The 17,874-nt window shown below is 41.8% G+C and overlaps 1 protein-coding gene across 1 annotated transcript in view; it reads right to left on the minus strand.

Moving 5' to 3' along the window:
* Positions 1–16,562, minus strand: part of NKX2-8 (NK2 homeobox 8) — a 47,790-nt gene extending 31,228 nt beyond the window's left edge. The window contains exon 1 of the mRNA XM_083620680.1: positions 16,224–16,562. The gene's annotated coding sequence lies outside the window, so the exon portion shown is untranslated. The remainder of the gene's footprint in view (positions 1–16,223) is intronic.
* Positions 16,563–17,874: the final 1,312 nt, after the last annotated feature.

A 17,874-nucleotide genomic window follows, 5' to 3' on the forward strand; every position in this document is an offset into this window, starting at 1 on the left:
GTTAAACCACAGAGCCTAGGGCTTGCCGATCAGAAGGTCGGTGGTTCGAATCCCTGCGATGGGGTGAGCTCCCGTCGCTCGGTCCCTGCTCCTGCCAACCTAGCAGTTCGAAAGCACGTCAAAGTGCAAGTAGATAAATAGGTACCGCTCGGCAGGAAGGTAAACGGCGTTTCCGTGCACTGCTCTGGTTCGCCAGAAGTGGCTAAGTCATGCTGGCCACATGACCTGGAAGCTATATGCCTGCTCCCTCGGCCAATAAAGCGAGATGAGCGCTGCAACCCCAGAGTTGGCCATGACTGGACCCAATGGTCAGGGGTCCCTTTACCTTTACCTTTACTCTTAATTTACTGGAAACATTTAAGGAACTGGCCTAGTCCCCCTAGTCTGCTGACCACACTCCACTGGCCCTACCAATAAAGATTCAGCAGGTGCCTCCTGTCCCAACCCTTAAATGCCTGCTGAAAAAAATTCTATTCTGCCAGGCCTATGCAGGCAATTAAGAGTGCCCCCCACAATGGTCTATTGATATTAGTTTTTAATTTCTTTTCATTTTAAACTTTTAAAAAACTTTTTATGATTTTATTTTTTGGTTTCAAAAAAATAAAAAAAAATAAAAATATACCACTGTGTGATATATTTTTAATGATACAATAGTACGTAAATATTTTTACAAATAAATAAACAAGACAAACAACACAATGACACTTGTTTCTGTCACTGTTTCCAGCAGAAATAAGGAAGACACACACACTCCACTTCTTTTCCCCCCTCCATATATTTTCAGGACATTGTAGGATTGCTACAATGCTACAAACCTGCTATCAGTCATGCAAGGGGTTTGCTCTGGCTACATTCACAGATAGAGAATAGCACATTACAGTGGTACCTCAGGCTACAGACGCTTCAGGTTACAGACTCTGCTAACCCAGAAATAGTACCTTGGGTTAAGAACTTTGCTTCAGGATGAGAACAGAAATCGTGTGGCGGCGGCTGAGTGGCAGCGGGAGGCCCCATTAGCTAAAGTGGTGCTTCAGGGTAAGAACAGTTTCAGGTTACGAATGGACCTCCAGAACGAATTAAGTTCTTAACCCGAGGTACCATTGTATGTGTTTCAGAAGGGTGTCTCACAAAGGGACCCCAAGGTTAATAAAAGAAATTCTAACCAGCATTCCTTACCAACTAACACAACTAACAACTCAGTCTCAGGCACTCCTGCTCAGAAGTAAGACTTACTCAGTGTAAAGTGACATCATCCCAGGTAAATGTGTTCCTCCCTGCCTGTGCCCTTCACACTCACCCACTGTGAAGGAAGCCCCATTCAAACACATGGATGAAATTGTTAGGAAGCTTTTCAGATCCATTGATTTGGCATGGCATACAGAATGTGAAAGTGTGCAAGATTAAATGTAAATAATGATGTCCCAAGACACTTATTGTATCTGAGACAGAAACTCAACCCCCATGATGGCACGCACGCACACATACACATATAAATTGCTAACCTTCAACAGAACCCCAAAATCTGTCACTTGTAAACATGATGTGAAAAGCAACTTTGCATTTAGCATGCACATTATTTAAAGGGCAAATAGCAGCAGGGTGGGCCATGGGGGGGGGGGGAGGCCTGCAAATTATTGGGATTGCAGCATGCGTGGAAATAGGAGTTTAAGTGGTCCTGATGTTGATGGTTCATTTGAAGCTGCCATTTGCAATCAGAGAAAATCCCCTATTGGTACTGGTGATGGATTTCCTTTCAATGAGAATAGCAGCTTCAAAGTAGCCATTTTAATCAGGGTAGAGCCCCATCCCCTGGCCATGTGCTGTGATCCTGATTATTATCAGTCCCCACCCCAGGAAGCTGCTATGCTTCACTATTCATAACAGAGGATGTTAGGTGATGTGTTAAATAAAGTGAGTACATGACAGAAGTTTATAAAATCATGGCTAGTATGGAACAAAGTGGGTAGAGATGCACTTGTCTCCACCTTTCATAATACTGAACCTGGAATAATGCAGTAAAGCTGTAGAGACTCAGGACAGAAAAAAAGTACTTCTTCACACATCACATACTTAACTATAGAATTTAGTGCAGCAAGATGGCCACCAATCCACATGGTTTTAAAAAGGAAACATACAAATTCATGGAGGATAAGGCTATCTGTGAGTGCTTAGTCACATTTAAAACACACTTATAACACTTTAAGAGTCATGGCTTCTCCCAAAGAATCCCCTCCCCTCCAACATTTCTCCAATGAAAATAGGGAACATGCCATTCCATAATGACAATGATGCAGGTGGCGCTGTGGTCTAAACCACAGAGCCTCTTGGGCTTGCCGATCAGAAGGTCGGCGGTTCGAATCCCCGTGACAGGGTGAGCTCTCATTGTTCGGTCCCAGCTCCTGCCCACCTAGCAGTTCGAAATCACATCAAGTGCAAGTAGATAAATAGGTACCACTCCGGCAGGAAGGTAAACGGCATTTCCGTGCGCTGCTCTGGTTCGCAACATGACCCAGAAAAACTGTCTGTGGACAAACGTCGGCTCCCTCAGCCAGTAAAGCGAGATGAGCGCCGCAACCCCAGTGTCGTCCGCTACTGGACCTAACAGTCAGGAGTACCTTTACCTTTACCCCACACATCTTACTGGGCTGCCCCAGCCACTCTGGGCAGCTTCCAACATATATAAAAACATCATTAAACATTTTAAAAAACTTCCCTATACAGGATTGCCTTCAGATGGCTTAGGGGTTGGATAACACCATACCCTCCAACATTTCTCCAATGAAAATAGGTACATCCTAAGGAAAAGTGGGACATTCCGGGATCAAATCAGAAACTGGGACAGCTTCTCTCAATCAGGGGCATCCCTGGAAAATAGGGACACTTGGGGGGTTTGGAAACCTGGGAACTGTGGTTCGTTAACAGTCTCCTAAACACTCTCAGCACCCTTAACAAACTACAGTTCCCTGTATTCTTTGGGAGGAGCTGTGACTTTAAGGTGGTATAAGAGTGTTTTAAATGGATGGTTTGGATGTGTCCCTAAGCGTATCAGTCTGGCATCTGAGGAAAGGTCGGCATAGCTTAAAGGACAGTCTAGGAAACTGGGAGGTTCCTCTCTTTTACCTACTCTTTTGCATGCAGGCACATCAGCCTCCAGTGCAGGCTGAGTTACATCCCAACAATTGCAATACTCTGAAAGCCGTCTTGAGTTACACTGGAGATGATGATGATGATGATGATGATTACTGCTGCTGCTGCTGCTGCTACTACTGCTACCACCACTTTGGAAAGAGTGGGGTAATGTCATGGTAGAACATGGTAATATACTTTACTAATAATTATATTCCCTTCATTTTGTTTACAAAGCAATCCCAACATACTCATTTAAAAATACAAAATTATACAAAAAAAGTGTTTCCAGGAAATATGCTGGGAGTCAGTCATCTTTTGAATAAATGAATTCCACCACCCCCCTTCCCAAAAACTCTCATGAAATTTCTTGGCATGATCAGTTTGTGACAACTTGTGTTTCTACACATGGTCCCATTTCCTTACCAAATATATTCCGCCTGTGGCTAAATCCAGCCCATGTCATAATCAATTAAATCTTCCATTTTTCTTTTTCAAACCAGGCACTCAGGTTGCCACATGAAAGTCTTCAGACAGGTGTGTGAGCGTGTGTTTTGTATGAATGTTTACCCACGGCATGTTAATTGAGCCCTGTAGGTATGTTTTCACCACATTTTTGAAAAATAAATTGTATAGAAAATATGTTTGTGTTCTTTTCCCTTAAAAAATAGAAAAAATGAACCTCTAGACATCAAGAGTGTGAGATCAGCCTTTGTGGCCTAATGCAATTCCCTGCCTTTGCTTACACCTTGGTATTCTACCTCATTTAGCCTCTGGCCTTAGGAAAAATATGAAATGGAATAAATCAGAGTATTTTCTCACCATTTCCAAAGATGTAAATTATTAAATGGTGAAAAGCAATGCCAATACAGACTTCCGTAATCTTCAAATGAGCTTTGCTTTATTTCTTACACTTGTGTGTGATAGACTGAAATGCATGATTGAAAACACTTTCTTAATGGAAAATATGGTTCCTCATAAATTTCATAACAAACTGTTCAAACTTTGTCAGAAAAAAATAGCCCAAAATGTTTCATTCTCATTGGCAAACTGAAGCAAAATGTTTTTGTTTTAGAATAGATCATATAGTTGTTCTGAAACAGAACACTGTCTATACATATGTGTCAGAGTGTGGGTATGTGCTTGTGTGTACATTCATGCACTCTGAAATACCAATTGTGGCACTTTGAGGGGGTCTGGATGCCATAGCTACAATTTCAAAAGGCTACATGATTTGACTAAATGTAGGGAGCCAGCATGGTGTAGTGGTTAAGAGCTGTGGACTCGTAATCTGGTGAACCAGGTCCGCTTCCCCACTCCCCCACATGCAGCTGCTGGGTGACTTTGGGCTAGTCACACTTCAGAGACTTCAGAGAAGTCTCTCAGCCTCACTCACCTCACAGAGTGTTTGTTGTGGGGCAGGAAGGGAAAAGATATTATTAGCTGCTTTGAGACTCCTTAAGGGGAGTGAAAGGCGGGATATCAAGTCCAAACTCTTCCTCTTGCTCACAGGAAGGACAGATCCTGAAGCTGAGGCTCCAATACTCTGGCCACTGCATGAGAAGAGAAGACTCCCTGAAAAAGACCCTGATGTTGGGAAAGATGGAGGGCACAAGGAGAAGGGGACGACAGAGGACGAGATGGTTGGACAGTGTTCTCCAAGCTATTTACATGAGTTTGAGCAAACTGTGGGAGGCAGTGGAAGACAGGAGTGCCTGGCATGCTTTGGTCCATGGGGTCACAAAGAGTCGGACATGACTAAACAACAACAACAAGGAGAATCAAGGGTGGGACATGTGAGTTTCATTAACAGATCTTTCCCTATAGTTCATGTTGTGCATATAGATCACAATCAGTATGCATTGGGCAGTAGCATCACAAGCTAGAGCAGTTCCCGTTGCTGAGGAGACAAGTTGTTCGTTTTGTAAAAAGCCTTGCCTCTTTATTAGTTCAGTTTCGAAAGTATCTTGCTTCTACAGCAAGAGCAACTGCTACAGGACCACCGTCAGCAAGGCAAAATTTACACACACATTTCTGTCCTGGGTGCACAGTCCTTTTCAGTTCGTAACTTCAGTGTGTTCAACATCACTGTACTGATTTGTGTTTCATCTGTTTCATATTTGTATCTATGACATGCCCAAAATCTTTCTTGTTGCCTGACCAGTTTTCTTGCTGCTGCCTTTCAATGGTGCATTTATTCAGTGACCTAGTGAGAGGCACAGCTACTGCCCAATGCATGTAAGCTAATTTTGGTGAGCTTCTGTGAAATGTCCTTCGGGGACAATGGCCCTTCCCAGCTACGTATATTACCATTTGATTTCTGTGTTGGGCATTATTCTCTCTCCTGCTTCATTCTAAGCTGTTAAATTAAGTTAGTTTATTTGTATTATATTATATAATGTGTTATGTGATATTGCATGGATTTATTTTCTGTATTTATTGACATTATATATATAATTTTATTTTCCCCAATATGTTTTTGAATTGCCACATTTATTAATGTGCATTTGATACGTGAACCGCCCTGAGACCTCTGGGTATAGTGCGGTATAATAATAATAGTAGTAGTAGTAGTAGTAAATGTTGTGAGCCGCTTTGGACACAGTATTGTGGAAAGTGGCATACAAATGATGGTGATGATTATAACCTTTTTCACTATCCTATTGGTAGCTCAGAGCTCTAGAGTTCATTTTGATCATTGCAGGTTCCTGGTATTGCATGAGTGTGAAGATGTGTATCGTGATTTCCTTTGTCTCAGCAAACAGCTGCTCATTTTTTAATGTCTGGGACATTTTGGATTCAGCTGAACCATAGCTATGGATCAAATGCTAAGTGCATAGTTTTAACTTCCCCATCCTGGTTATCATTAGATTAAATTAAATTCTTCTTTAGACAGACACAGTACAGTACCTTGGTTTACAAACTTAATCCATTCCGGAAGTCCGTTCTTACACCAAAGCGTTCGTAAACCAAGGCGTGCTTTCTCATAGCAGCAGCGGACTCAATTTACCAATGGAACACATTCAACAGTTCCAAGGCAAAGTTCACAAACCAAAACACCTACTTCCGAGTTTACAGTGTTCTTAATCTAAGTTGTTCATAAATTAAGCTGCTGTTAAACCAAGGTACCACTGTAGATTGGTGTGCATGTTTATTCCCAAGAAGAACATCAGACCCATCTCTCTATTCCTAGAATGTTGGACTGAGAACCTAGACAAGACGAGATTTAAATTAGGAGACATTTCACTCATATACCTTGCTGATCCTTTGAAATGGGGGGGGGGAGCATTTCCACATTTTAAGCAGGAAACTCTTCCCTGCTAGAAAATAGCTTTTGGAGAGAAACAAGAGCTTAATGAATTTCAGAGTGAAATGAAGTTTTATTGTAGGTGAACTCAATGGGAATAAAATACTTAGGAAACGAATGCAAGCAATGTGTCATGCTTTTATGCATCAAACCCACAATTGTTAACATATGAAGGAGGCTTGTTTTACTGCAACTTGAATTGCACACTAGCAGATTGATTCATGAAGACTCTGTTCAATAACTATGTGGCTTTTCTGTGAAGTGAACCCATAAAATGTGCAGAACAGAAGGGCATCTAAGTCTGAATGGTCATTAAATGTGTAAAGATTTGTAAAAATCAAACTGACTGAGAATACCAATGCAGAGATTCTTCTGTGCTGAAGAAACAGATCTTATATCTAACTACCTATCTACCATTATCCATCTAGGTGCAAACACACACACAGTATAACTTATATTGCATTAGAAAGTGAAATACTGTATAGGTTTCATCTATAGCCATAGATCTCTGTTACAACCTAGACTTCAATTTCTCAGATATGGGGATTAGTCGTTTCTTTATCGCAGAATCCTAGGTGTCTAACTTTATATCTGTAGTGCCCGGGAGGGACTTATTCAGCCTGTAACCTTCATTTTGCAACTGCATTTACAAGATGACCTCATGGCTATAACATGACATGCAGCCAAATTTTGTACTTTTTTTTAAAAAAAAAAAGGTTTTAATCTTCTCTCCACTTTGTGTATCGTCTTGCCTTATGAAGAGTTACTGAGAACTCAAAAGTTTGCAACAATTTTTTGGCATTATTTTTTTTTTTGGTCCTCCTGATAAATGTAGTGTCCAGTTATGGATTTGGCAACATATTTCATCCTAGTGCTATAAGAATTTAAGATTTCAAATATATAAATTAAATGTTCATAAATTTACAAGGCAAACACATACATAAGTATATAAACAACGTGTCTGAAATAAGTACAGGAGAACAATCCTGAAGCCATTTTGACTCTCCCAATCCATTTTGACTCTCCCAATCCATTTTGACTCTCCCAAATTGACCTCAAATATTTCTCTGCAGGGAGGAAGGAAATGGGAAAGTCTCTCCATTGTCTTTTTCTTACCTGTCTTACGGGCATATTTGTGTATGAATAGGGTTAGCCTGTGACCTGGATTCAGGTATTGTAGTATTTGCCATCAAAAAAGAATGGCCAGGCTGCCCAGGTAAAGCAATCAGTGACCGACCATTAACAGATATCCTGGCAGACAGGATTTCTGCTGTAGACCACCTCCTCCTGTGATGTATGTATGATTTTTGGGGGGTGGTCTTGAGCTACAGAGTGGGCAGTTTCAAAAGTCTAGATAAGGGCTTGCGCACCATTGTTCTGGATTCCTCCTCCCTCCTGCATGTGGTGAGTGAGGACCCTGTTGGAACAGTTTAATAAAGATCAGGCTTACTAGCTGCTTTGCTTCTCAATATTCTCTGGTTGGCCTCTGTTATTTTCTCCTACTAATAGGGAACCCACTTAAGGACTCTATACAGGCTCTTGGATACCCCATGAGGGAAAAGAAGCAGTTTTTTTCTTATAACACTAGCCATGGGATGAATTCCAACAGGGTGTGATAAACAGTTGCCCAAGAGCTCCTGAGTCCTGGGTCTTTTGTGTTGGGCCCAAGATCTCTAGTCCCCCACTTTAAGAAAACCCACATGCTATGACTTCATAAATAGAAATCAGTCTGAAAATAATTTTCTTGAAGCCATTCGTGCCATGCAGCTCACCAAACTAGAGTGGCTGATCCACAGGAGGAGTGATGCACAAGGGAATCATAAGAGCCAGCAGCTGGGAGTAAAAATATTAGTCATTTAGACCTGATTGTCCTATCCAAGCCAGAAAACCCACTTTTAATGAACACGATCTGAGCTGTGTTCTCTGCATGCCAAGCAGAAAGGAAAGGCAGAGAGAGAGCAGTTTTTGGTTTTTCCCTAGAAGCTTGTAAAAGCAGCCAATGGAGATATTTTTGACTAGGTTCAAATCTATGCTTCCCCTCTGGTTTTGAAATCTGCAGCCCAATTACCTGTTTACTTGATGGTGGCAAAGCCTTGCTCCAGACCATTACTTGCTTGTTAGTCAAAAGAACCAACCAGAATAGCAACCCAAAAGTAGTCATGCAGCTAATCACTGCCACATGACAGATCTCATTCTGATGGCAAAACCAGACTTCACAGTTCCAATGCAACAGGTAAAATCCAGCAGTCACCCAGTTCCTATTATATTTGCACTACAAATGTTTCATTTGGCAAGTTCGCAATGAGTTCTGCTCTGTTGTTTGGTAATAACGCGCAGACACAGTTACACTTCTCTCATGTTGAAACAGAAACATCAAAAGGGCAAAGAAACATATGCTCAGACTTTACTGATTCCTTCTCTTACTGTAACAACATTTTAAATAATAAACACACACAAAACAAATCTCAGGCTTCTTTATTTTTTAAAAAAGCAAGTACCTGATAAACTGTCTGAATAACTGATTTCATGCTAAAAATCTAAGATATACTTATGTCCTAGCATCTTTACCTAAGATCCAATAAACTGCAGCATGGGAAAAAAATATTATACCAATGCCATGTGGTTCCTAGTTTTCTACATTGCTGGTTTTCTACATTTGATGAGTACACCCCATCAAATTATGGATATTATATATATTATGCAGATTATGTATATATACGTGCAGACTTTATGCATCAGGACATAAATAATATAATTCAATTGACAGGGCCGTTCCAGTGATGGTTCCTACTTTACGGAACTCCCTCCCAAGAGATATTTCAGAACAGGCATAGGCAAACTCGGCCCTCCAGATGTTTGGGGACTACACTTCCCATCATCCCTGACCACTGGTCCTGTTAGCTAGGGATGATGGGAGTTGTAGTCCCAAAACATCTGGAGGGCCGAGTTTGCCTAGGCATGTTTCAGAAGGTCTGGAATGGAAGGGCCAACTGTTTGAACTGTTTTTTAATTAGGACTATTTTCTTTGGGCCGCTGTTTCAGAGTTTTGGTTTTTAATCTGCTGGTTAAGTTTACTTTGTTTTTCAGTGTTGATTGATTTATAATTAAATGTTGATTATTGTTCAAGAGTGTTGTCAGGGCATTACTATTACTAATACTACTACCACCACCCACTTTTTCTCCAGTTAGGACCTTCAGGGGGGATTGTCCTATAAAGCAGCTTAAAAATATTTTAAAATATAATTTTTGGAAGGGCATTGTACCATAATGTACACAGCCACCTCCAATGTAAACAGGGTTGCTTATGGAATTAACTTCCAAGTAAATGTAATTAGAACTACAGTGTAAAGGAAACTATTTTCATTTCGCATGGCAGCTCCTACGGGATTTGCTTGTTAGCTAACAGTGGGTGTCACAAAGAACTTCCTTTTACATATTTTACCACCAGGCTTCAAGTATTTCTTCTTTTGAAAAGACTGGTCTCTGTGGTTTGGTAATCATTTGTTTGCAATTTGGTTCCTCACTATGTGGCTATTAACTCATAAAGGCTTGTATTTTCATAAGGAAGTCAAGTATCAAAGAACATGCTGACTAGTAACCAGTTAATAATTAGACTTTTCCATGTTTCAAGAAGTCAACAGAAAAATAAAATAACAGTTTGGATTTACATGCAGTCCACATGTGAATACTTGCAAAACAGAGTCTTAAGTGCTCTCTTCGGCAGCACATATACAAAACAGAGTCTTACTTGCAAGATAAAGGTCGCCTTAAGATATATTTAGAAATGTGATTGTTCCATATGTTACTTCTCTGTTGTTCTTGTCTATATCTAACTCTAGCCATTGGAATCCATATTCTGATGTGCCTGCTTTGTATGCCTTGTGCGTTTCCTCTTTATATCCAGGCTCCTGGCCAAGATCAAAGCACAGAGGCATTTACTTGTAAGTAAAGAAGTAATTTTTTATTAGAGCAGGCTAATGGTACAAACCCGGGGGCTAAAATTTGTGCAGTTAGAAGATCTGCTTTTAAAAAAACTGGATCAGGAAGGAAGGAAAGGCACAGAGTTCACCCCTTTTTCTGTGCTGGCTCCAGTCTGGTGCAACAGAGGGCCCCAAGGATCAGGGCCCACAGGACATCTTCTAGACTTTGGATCCAGTGGATTCAAAGCTATTGTCCCCTCGCCTTGTCCCAAAATAGTGGTAGATTCCCACCCTGTTGGGGGCAGCGCGGAGTAGTCACAACACAGCCAAGCCCTCCCCACTGGTGAAACTGAACAAATGGTCGCCATCCTAAGCTCCTTCAGCAGCATGGAGCAGGAGTTAGGAATGCACTATATTTCTGCTTTAATTGCCCAGCAAATGTGTACAGTACTACGACACTAAGCAGCTTATATACTAATATTTTAACTTACTTTCAGATTGCAATAATTATACACCAAATGACCCGATCAGACCTAGATTTATGGAGCTAAAGGTCAACAGCTATGGGACATATTTTTCTAAGTGAGTAAGATTTTTCCAAGGCAAAAAAGTTTTTCACCCCCACCCCCCAAATCCACCTTTTCTTTTTCTTGCTTTTCTATGCTTGGTTTGTCATATTTGAAGATGTGTATTTGTGTTAATAGGTTTTTTCTTTCCATCATTAAAATCAATAAGCTGGGGAGAGTAATTACTTCATTTTGAGAAAATATTTCTGCCTTTTAATGTGTTTCCACATTGTTAAATATGAAAAAGAAAATATTCACGTAAACACGTGTCTTTTCCAGAAGGTTATCAGCCACTCTGCTCCTACCTCAGAGTTTACCCACATAATAAAAGAGACATATAAGTATTTCAGAAGATTTATAGCTACATTAAATGCAATCAAAGGTTTTTGGATCTAACAGGGAGAAAGGTGTCAAAGTTTGACAACATTTTCCTTCACTGTGCTGTCAAAATATTGCACACTAAACTCTTGTAACTGATGACAGCAACAACCGCCAGAGTGATAAAATAAAAATTTAAGCTTGAGGTGTCAAAAATGAAAGCAGTTATTTACAACCATAATTATCAAGAGTGGTACTTTTATTTAGTTATTTACACCACAATCCTAACCATGTCTGCTCAGATGTATGTGCTATTGAATATAAGGGTCTTGCTCCTAAGGTAAGTAGGGTTAGGATTGCAGCCTTAGTCGTTTATTTTCAGTACTGTACTTATGTGCTGCCTTTCAGGACAAGCCTCCTAATATGACTTACATAAGAAAATTAAGAGCATAAAACAAAATTTAAATAAAAGAATCCAGTTGCAAAACTAAAAGCAACAGCAGTTTAAAACCCAACTCACAGCACTTTTAATAGAAAACAGTTTGAAACAAGTTTGAAAGTATGTTTAAAAACCAACAAAGCAGTGGCCATATGTTCTGCTTTTCTAAAATAATTACAAATATATGGGGCCACGAGTAAAAAGGCCCTGTCTCTTATCACCAGTCTGATGGAGCTTGACAGTGGGCCTGCAAGCAGAGCCCCAGACGCTGTTCTTGGAGCTTGGCCAGGTTGGCATGCGGGCAAGTGTCAGATAACCTTCAGTTAACCTGGTCCCAAACTATTTAGTAATTTTAATATCAATACCAGTACTTCATATTGAGCCCATAAATAAATAGGCAGGGAAATAAACAGGTCGCAGAAATTGGAGTTATATGTTCTGAATGTTTGGCTACCACAAGCATCCTAGTGGCTGCATTCTGTATCATTTGAAGTCTCTGAACTATCTTTAATTGCAGCCCCATGTAGAGAGCATTATAGTAGTCTAGCATCGAGATTGCTAATCTCAGTGTAACAAGAAATGGTGCAGTTCACATAACAGCCAAAGCTGGATGTTAAGTGCTCCTTGCCACTGACAACACCTGGGCCTCTAGTGGCCATGATGAATTCAGGAACACCCCCAAACTCTACCTGTTATTTAAGAGGTAGGGCAACCCTATCCAGAACATGCACATTTTCAAATTCTCAGACTCCGAAACCCCTCTCACACAGAGTCTCCATATGACCAGGCTTCAATCTCAATTAACTGGCCCTCCTCCAGCCCATTACAGCATATGGACATCGGCTTAAGTTACGCATGGCCACTCCTGAGTCAGATATTACTGAGAAATACAAGCTTTATAGATAAGAGTGGGGACGCGGGTGGCACTGTGGGTTAAACCACAGAGCCTAGGACTTGCCAATCAGAAGGTCAGCGGTTCGAATCCTCGCGACGGGGTGAGCTCCCATTGCTCGGTCCCTGCTTCTGCCAACCTAGCAGTTCAAAAGCATGTCAAAGTGCAAGTAGATAAATAGGCACCGCTCCGGCGGGAAGGTAAACGGTGTTTCCATGCGCTGCTCTGGTTCGCCAGAAGCAGCTTAGTCATGCTGGCCACATGACCTGGAAGCTGTATGCCGGCTCCCTTGGCCAATAAAGCGAGATGAGCGCCGCAACCCCAGAGTCAGCCACGACTGGACCTAATGGTCAGGGGTCCCTTTACCTTTACCTAGAGATAAGAGTGGGGAATATGTGCCTTCTGGAAGTTGGTAGACTCCAACTCCCATCGTCTCCAGCCAGGATGACCAATGGTCAGAGATCATGGGAGTTGGAGTCACACAATATAATATATGGTTCCCCATCCCTGCTCTAAAAGGAGCTTACTTGTTGAGTTGCTGCTGAAGCTAGGCCAAAACATACATTCCCTGCACAAGCATGAGAGTCAATGTGTGTTTCCACAATTCTGGTAACATATGAATGAAATTGATTATTTTGGTGGGGCCAGTATCATAGTCTACTTCTCACATTAGCATTGCCAAACCCCAGGGAAGAGCTGGCTTACACATTGCAGGGTACCAGAAGGCATGGAGGACATACTAATGAGGAAGCTGGACAATAACTTTATTGGCTCTTGTAAACACAAAGAGAACAGCGATAGGAAAGCCGTGACTCCACCCAGATACAACTACGTCCAGAACCACCTAGTAACTAAACCATACAATGGCACTCTCCACCTGAATCATACCTTAGAGAGTGAATGCCTAGATGAGTCAGAAGCTCACATTTCTGGAGAACAGGAGGATCTATCAGGATAGGTATTCCAAAGGGAAATATTACAAAGTGAGATTTGCTGTTAGATGAAAAACCACTAAAGATCATACAGAGATTTACTTTGAATGTGTATTACATTTTTGCTTGCTCTTGAAGTCTGGGTAAACCATGCTCAGGAATCTCATTGTGAAATCTCTCTCTTTAATACTGCCTGTTGCAGCTGTTCGGTGCTACTTTTGAAAAACACAGCTTTTTACTGCTATGAAGCAGACAAAAAAATTGACCTCAGGCAGGCAGTCTGGGCTTATATGACAGCCTTGTCTACTACCATCAGACAGGGTCGGGTCTGAATGCTTTGAGCATTACAGAATGTTTTACACACACACACACACACACACACACACACACACACACACACACACCCCAATGCAACTAATCATTCTGTGGGTTTCATTCTCCTTATTTTGCCGCTCCCTCTGTCACTCAGTGTCCAAAGGCAAACACCATATCTAGTTTAACCTGTCCTGCTGGCTGGAGCAATAGGCAATGACTGGAATGATGGAATAAAAAGTTGGGAGTCAGGGCAGCTGCAGCTCCATTTGGTGATTAAATACATTTGACGGTATCATCCTCCAGATTAGTACTTGGCAACCCTGTAGTAGAAGCTGTGCAGGGGGAAGCAGGAGTAGATTTGGGGCATGATTCCATTCAAAGAAGAAGAAGAGGAGGAGGAGTTTGGATTTGATAACCCGCTTTATAACTACCTGAAGGAGTCTCAAAGCGGCTAACTTTCTCCTTTCCCTTCCTCCCCCACAACAAACACTCTGTGGGGTGAGTGGGGCTGAGAGACTACAGAGAAGTGTGACTGGCCCAAGGTCACCCAGCAGCTGCATGTGGAGGAGCGGGGAAGCGAACCCGGTTCACCAGATTACAAGTCCACCGCTCTTAACCACTACACCATAAGAAGAGCATGCAGGATCAGGTCAATGGCCCATCTGGTCCAGCATCCTGTTCTCACAGTGGGTAACCAAATGCTTGTAGGAAACCCACAAGCCAGATTTGAGTTCAAGAGCACTCTCCCCTTCTCTGGTTTCCAGTAGCTGGTATTCAGAAGCATCACCACTCTAATTGTGCCTGCTTTGTGTATTGGATTCTCAGATGGTTCTTGACCTTTCATGAAGAGCAGGTTTTGAATTCAGGGAGGGGAGAGGAAAAGCTTCTGGGAGCTGTTGTCCCGTTCAGATGAAAGGCTTTTGTAAAGAGGAACGTATATTCATCTTAAGAGTTGTATCCTGAAAACATGTTCACTTCCTACTTCTTTTACCCACCACAGGAGTTTAAACAAACCACTGTTCCTTGAGTTCAGACAGCATAAAGAACCGTGGCTAACTTAAATTAAAAATAAAAGTTTTCAATCTCCTACTCCTACTCCTACTGAACCAAAAGAGGAGGAGTGGAGAAGGGAAACCTGTGAGTCTAAGGCTCACTGCAGTTCATTTTTTGTTGCAGGAAGCCATGGTTTTCCATTACATCCATTACAAGCTCTGATCTCTTGCCTTCTTAAAGAGAAATAAAGGGACATCTGCAATTGCTCAGTTAGGAAGAAATAAAGCTACTCCCAGTTCTCTGAGGTTATGCAGTACTAAAGGTACTAGGCTGACTGACAAACAGTTGGCATTTTTTACATTTTATTAAAATGTAAATGTTATTAAAATGATTTAATAGAGCATACACCATTAAACATACCAGAGTGCTTACTGTTCCACACAGACCTATAACACTTCTCACCTTACAGTGTTTGATTGGGCCTCACCATAAATAATCTGGCTATGGACCTGAGTTTAGCCTTTCACACTGATGGCACTGGGACAATCAAGAGTACCATAATTTTGTAAACAGAGTTCAGTTTGAATTATCAGGGCTACATCTGAAGCAGGCAACAAATATATTTCATAAGATTCATTAATCCACAGTGCATCTTATTTTATATTACAGGGGTTTACAATAGGTACTTGCTGATACCAAAGGCAACCTGATAATAATTTCGATGGGGTGGTAGTAACTGGGACAATTCCTTATATATTTTTTCCTCTTATCCTAAATAACTAAGAGCTTTGCACCAAACATATACATCATGTTTCTATTAGAAGTTGTAAACCTTTCCTTTGCTACTGACCTATGGAGATCTTATTCTGAAGGTGACTGAATTATTTTCTGTGATGGATAATCAAGAAGAAACCAGTTTACCAGCTCAGTTGGTTAGAGCATGTTGCTGATGATGCCAAGGTTGCAGGTTTGATCCAGCTACATATTCCTGCATTGTAGGGGGCTGGACTAGATGATCCTCAGGATCCCTTCCAATTCTATGATTCTAAGTAATCCTTTAAATCTTAGATGTAAAGTACCCCAAAATCTTAGATTTTAGTACCTAAAATATGGGTTTAGAAAGGGGGAGATCAGACATAGTAAATAAATAAACCATGACTCCTCTCCCTCAACAGAGCAGAGGGTTTTCCAGGAATAGATCAGCAACTAAAGTTGCATTCCTAGGCACACTTACTAGAGAGTAATCATTACCAGCCACAGTGTAACATTACTTCCAAATAAACACGCATATGATAATGTGAATGGTGGAAGAAAGAACTATAGTTAGATAGTGATGATTTAAAGCTATCAACGAACCCAGAAGACCTCTTTATTATGTGACAGTTTAATATGCAATGGAATTAGTTTTTGCTCACCTGAGATGTCCCATCAATGGAATGGTTCCCATTAGGTTTAATTATTTCAAGTCAGCACTCAGGTTTTCTCTGAAGATGTGTTGCTTCCTTCCTGTGATGACTACAGAGCAGGGTCAAAGGCTTAATTTCTCATTCTAGAGTTTGGAACGGAAGAGAAAGAAACGTGAGTTATACCCATTGAATGTGGTATACCCATTGAAATTAATGGACTTAAGTTAGCCATGCCTATCCATTTCAACAGGTCTACTCTGGGTAGAATGATCGTTGGCTAGAACCCATTTTCTTGAAATGTATGAACATCTGTGTTCTACCATCATCACCTGAAGCGCGGAACGTTTTCTTGTAAGAGTGTCCTTGTATATTTCAGTTACACCTGATGTAAAAATTCTTCTGTGGTTGACTAGAACTCTGTTTTTTTTAAGCTGCATGTGTGCAGCAGGATGTACTGGGGCAACATGGCACATGTTGCAGGAAAATAACACATGTTCCAGGTGCTGATGTCCAACGTGACTTTGTCACATGTTTCATCATAAGGCTGCCCTTGTTAATTTACCTAAATTCTGTCAAGCTTCTGAGGATTTGTCAGTCCACATGGCATTTGGATCACTCTAAAAACCACACTGGTCAGGAGTTCACCCCAGTTCCCAGTAGCTGAGCTGACGGGTGACCCTTCATGCAACTTTCCTCGCCATGCCTGAGAATGCGAGGGCAACCCTGAGACTAAGGAAGAAGAGGAAGCTGTCATGAAGCGCCACCCTGTGGGCAGGTGGTAAGCTAGAAGGCAGGTACGGTGGACCAACACCAGCTGATGACATAGCTCCCCAAATCAACATAGACCATGGAAACTTCACACTGGACTTCAAGCATCTGGCATAGTGTGCCTCCCCATTCTTCCTCCAGACTCTGAGTCCTTGGTTTCCAAATGAGATGCAAAAGCTACTCTCATCAGAAAAGAGATTTGGAGAGCCATGTCATCAGCCGGTGTTGGTCCACTGTGCTTCATTAAGTCCAGGGGTCAACACAACCATCTACCAGGAGATTTTGGAGCGCTTCATGCTTCCTTCCGCAGACGGACATTCATGGGGATGCTGACTTCATTTTCCAGCAGGACTTTGGCACCTGCCCACACTGCCAAAAGTACCAAAACCTGGATCAATGCCCATGGGATTACTGTGCTTGATTGGCCAGCAAACTCGCCTGACCTGAACCCCATAGAGAATCTATGGGGCATTGCCAAGAGAAAGATGATAGACATGAGACCGAGCAATGCAGAAGAGCTGAAGGCTACTGTTGAAGCATCCTGGTCTTCCATAACACCTCAGCAGTGCCACAGGCTGATAGCATCCATGCCACACCGCATTGAGGCAGTGACTGATGCAAAAGGGGCCCAAACCAAGAACTGAGTACATGTGCATTAGGTAACTGAGTACATGTGGATTAGGTACGCATATGTGTGTCCCCTCTGAGCTTCAGCTCCTCGGAGCTGCACCGCCAGCCTCTGCTACGATCGCCCTTCACCATTCTCAGGATGGAAAGACGGTTGACCGGCGCTCGCAGATCCAGCTGTTCTTACAGCCGGCAGCACGCAGTTTCCATGAAAAGCGGAGTGTTATGACGCTTGTGCTACCGCAAGAGGGCGCCGCAGCCCGTT

The sequence above is a fragment of the Podarcis filfolensis genome, assembly GCF_964270895.1.
Source record: "Podarcis filfolensis genome assembly, chromosome: 1".
Taxonomy (NCBI): Eukaryota; Metazoa; Chordata; class Lepidosauria; order Squamata; family Lacertidae; genus Podarcis; species Podarcis filfolensis.